Raw genomic sequence first — 4,712 nt, 5'->3', positions numbered from 1 at the left:
GCAGTATTGTGTAATACAAACACAACCCGTGAACGCAATTAACCCATTGAGACCTGAAGCCGATTCTACGTGTCTCCTAAATCTCAACAGTATTCTGAAAAACGTTTCTATATCAGTGGTGCTCAATCTTTTTCATGTCAAGGACCCCAAAATGTATTTGGCCGTGGACCCCCATCAAAATATTTTGTTCCAGGAACCCCCAGAAGCAAAGATTTGAGTTAAAATGTTCGCTTTAAAGATATATATATATTCAAAGATTTGCACACATTTTCACGATTTTTCAAAAATAGCAGATCTACAAGCTCGTAGCGCGGCACTCGGTGCCGCGCTATGAGCTTGTATATCTGCTATTTTTGAATAGCCAAAGTGTAAAATAATGCTTTTTAGCTCAAATCTAAAAATGAATGCCTTCATGGGTTAACTTAGTCATGTAGATCAGTGGTTTCCAAACGGTGTGCTGAGAGACAAGTCCAGGTGTGCCTTGGGATTTAGTGACCACACATTATTATGCAAGGTATACGGAATGGTGAGCAGGTCATTGTTGAGAAATAAACTCTGACAGGATTATTAGACACAAAGCGGAGTGGTCTTTATCACCCTGGAGTTTGACGACAAACCCAGAAGTAGCGATGGGAAGTAGTGGCGTTCGATGCCATATCCAACGCCACTTAGTTGCCATATTAAACGTGGCATTAGATGTGTTCCTGTAATGGGAATTGGCACACAATTTTTTCTCTCTCTCACTCTCACTCTCTCTGTCTCTCTGTTGTGATTTAATCAGAGCATCAGAGCTAAAGTAAGCAATGCTCAGTTCCTCTGTCAAACGAAATGTTCAGGTAGTAGTGGAGGAAGAATCTGTCTGTCTGTCTGTCTGTCTGTCTGTCTGTCTATTTGTGTCTGTGTCAGTCAGTCAGTCAGTCTGTGTGCCAGGCTATCTACCAGTGTGCTGGTTGGTATGCGTGGCGCAGCAGGGGGTTGAGAGACTGAGGAGGAACAGAGAAGTGAAATATTGTATTCTTCCCCATTCTCTGAAAAAGCTTTCAGCAACAGTAACACACACACATATAGACACCTTTAGAGCAACCCAAGGTAGGATCTCTATCTCTCACTTTACACATTCCCTTCCACCTACACTCCTTTTATCCTCTGTCTCTGTCTCTCTGCCTCTCTCTCTGCTTTTCCTATCTCATCCCTCACTTAACCTCGCCTCCCTCCTTTATCAGAGTGCTCTTTGTCTGTCTCCATCTTTTCTGCCACTGTCCTCTTCTCACCACCTCCAGCTGCTCCCATTCTGCCCCTCCATACCTCCTCTCCTCTCCTCTCCTCTCCTCTCCTCTCCTCTCCTCTCCTCTCCTCTCCTCTCTCCTCCTCTCTGTGTTGCTGTAATATTGATGGCTGACAGTAGCAATACATAATGCTTTATGGAAAGCATTGAGCTGTTTGCTTTCCCCTCTGGAAAACAAACTCACAATAGCTTTATGATTATTGAGACTTTCTTGTTGTAGCAATAGTGTTGTTGTTATTTTACGAATAGTAAAGTTTGCTATACATGTTTTTTTACACTCTACAAAACGTTCTATGTAAGCTCACTTTCCATGGGAATGTTTTGATTCTGGGCTTGAGGAGAGGGAGAAGATATGGAGGAGATGAGGATTAGACTTAGTCTAGGTTATCTCCCCTGTAAAAGTCAGGGCAGGGATCAGCTTGACTCTAGCGTTCCGTTGTAATTCTTTATCACGTCTCATTGTTTTCTGTTTTGTTCTCATGCAAATTTAAGCAAAGAAAAAGGAGGAACTTCAATAGGAAGAACTGAAGTGAAATGGGAAGCTACAGGAAGCTCAGACCTGTCACTTAGGGAAATGATGGCAGTTTGAACTTTGAGCAGGCACTTAGCCCGAAAATAGCCGATCCACAAGCTCACAACACGTCACAATGTGCTTGTCAGGCTAATAAATCAGGCTGAAGTATCTCCGTTTTTCAGTGGTGCTGAAAGAACAGCCCATTAGCATGATGTATCTGTGTCATTCTTCACTGAAACCAATGTGAATCATGTCCATTTCAACCTCAGAGGTTGAGTTGCTACTGGGGATGTTCTTTTCAAACCTTTTGCGTATCTGGGGACAGTTGACGCTTGTTTTCTATTGTTGTATTGTTTATTGGATCTTGTTTAGTCGATACACTTATTTGTTTTAGCTCATGCTCATTTGATTTTGCTATTTTGTCTCATCTGTTTAAGGAAATAGGTAGCTGATATATTGCACTTTTACCTTAGCGCTAGGTATACTCTTGGTTGCTTGTTTTTGCAGAAAATGCACTTAAGACTTCTGGTGATTAGTAGTTTTCGTTCCCTACCTATGTTGAATACACTTATTGTAAGTCGCTTTGGATAAGAGCGTCTGCTAAATGACTGTAATGTAATGTTGACAGATCATCAGTATTTTTTCTACAGCTGCACCCTTTTTCACATGAATGCAGTTACCCACTCACACATTTGCACATGGACTAATGGAATGCACACTACACAACAATAATAATAATTCTAATGATGCCTTGAGGATAATTGCTGTAAATATTTCAGTGTTGATAGATAGCATATTTACTTGATAGACTGTACATACAATATTATTATATGCACTGTTGTATGCCAGCTGACACTCTACATATATCAATCTCACATCTACTGTTGAGAGTAAATGAGTGTTAAATGTTATGACACCTGAGTTCCCCACAGGGATCAGTAAAACGTTTATCTATCTACCCGAGAAGAAGTCCAGTAAAGTCTTCTGTTGTTGGCCACTGCTACAACCACAGTCTTCTACTGTTGGTCACTAGGAGCTGCCCAGTGCAACCACATTATTCTACTACTGTTGGTTCCACACAGTTCTTCTGATTGTGTAGATCCACTGGATCAGGTTTAGGGGTTAGTCTGGTCTTCTGGGGTCTTCCTTGGTGTTGAGTGAGGAAAGAGTGTGATTATTATTTTATTCCCTACAAACTTACAGCCTAGAGCAGGGAAAGGTTTCTAGATCGCTCCATTTCTAATCTATAGCCAGCGCATTAGCATTATGTAATCGTTGGCATTCCTCACTGGAATCAGCAACAACCTCAAACTTAAAGTTATCCTATTAGCTAGCTCATTAATCCATTGAGACCTGAAGCCGATTCTACATGTCTCCTAAATCTCAACAGTTTTCTGAAAAACGTATGTTTCTATATCAGTGGTGCTCAATCTTTTTCATGTCAAGGACCCCTAAAATTATATGTATTTGGCCGCTGACCCCCATCAAAATATTTTGTTCCAGGGACCCCCAGAAGCAAAGATTTGAGTTAAAAATGTTCGCTTTAAAAATATATATATTCAAAGATTTGCACACATTTTCACGATTTAAAAAAAATAGCAGATCTACAAGCTCATAGCGCGGCACTCGGTGCCGCGCTATGAGCTTGTAGATCTGCTATTTTTGAATAGCCCAAAGTGAAATAATGCTTTTTAGCTCAAATCTAAAAATGACACAGTTCCAGGTTTTAATGGGTTAAGCTGTTAATTAATAATTGTCACTTTTAAAACCGGAGTGCCATTTTTTCAAATCGTCCTCATTTTCTTTTCGACAAACTTGCAAAGGTTGTGTCCCATGTCCTCATTGTGTTACATGACTTCAAAATGTTTCCTCACACATACAGTATTCTAATAGTAAACACACCAACCCAGAGCTGTATTTATATTGAGCAGAGCAGAGACTTTTTCAGCTTAATGTGCAGAGATGGAAAGTCTACTGTCTACTCTATATAGGCTTCTTTATGTGGTTCTTTAGTTGATTTCCTTTCAATGTAGCATTATGTATTCAATGTGTGGATATCGTGTATGCATCTTCTTTTGTAGTTTGTTGATCTTTTTAGTATGGTCACGTGGCTCTTCCTCAATTTTGATTGGTTGGTCAAAAACATTGATGAGTGGTGCTCTTCTCCCGGCTATTTTCTACTCAATGCGACCAGAGCACACGGCCAAAAATCTCTGGCCGCAAACACAAGGCTCGGCACTGGCAAGAAGAGTTTTCCTTGTGTGTTGTCCCCATAGAAATGCATGGCAGAAATGAGCTGGCAGCTCAAAAATAAAAAACAATTGTGGACATAGCCCGTTAGTCTGTTTTAATTGGGATAAACACTCTTTCCCTCTCAACTGTCTGTCTCAATAAAGACAAAAATACTAAGGGGGTAGACTGCCCACTCTCCTTTATAAAAACAAGTATTAAAATGTCTCCTTAAGTTCCCCTGGGGGGACTGTAAGGCAAACATCTGGATGGATAGAAGAAAGGCCTGCCCAGCTGTTATGCCCTCTGGACACACACACACACACACACACACACACACACACACACACACACACACACACACACACACACACACACTCCGTTGAGCACCATGCTCATGTTGTGTTAAATGTTAAATACAAATGTTTTTTGTATGTTGTGTTTTTAAACCGATGCCAGGCTTGAAATCTACTTTATTTCCTAGATACTTACTTTCCTAGAGCTTACTTATTTCCATAGGACTCTAAATCCTCGACCACTTACCCTGTTGTTGGTTGCCTAACTCAGTGGTTCTCAAACTTTTTCATGTCAAGGACCCCCAAATTGACACTTATTAGCCCGCGGACCCCCATTTCAAAAGATATGCCAGGGACCCCCATAAGAGAAGTTTTTTTTACGGCTCTA

The sequence above is a fragment of the Gymnoscopelus microlampas genome (assembly GCF_963454915.1).
Source record: "Gymnoscopelus microlampas genome assembly, chromosome: 6".
Lineage (NCBI taxonomy): Eukaryota > Metazoa > Chordata > Actinopteri > Myctophiformes > Myctophidae > Gymnoscopelus > Gymnoscopelus microlampas.
This window is presented reverse-complemented; position numbering follows the sequence as displayed.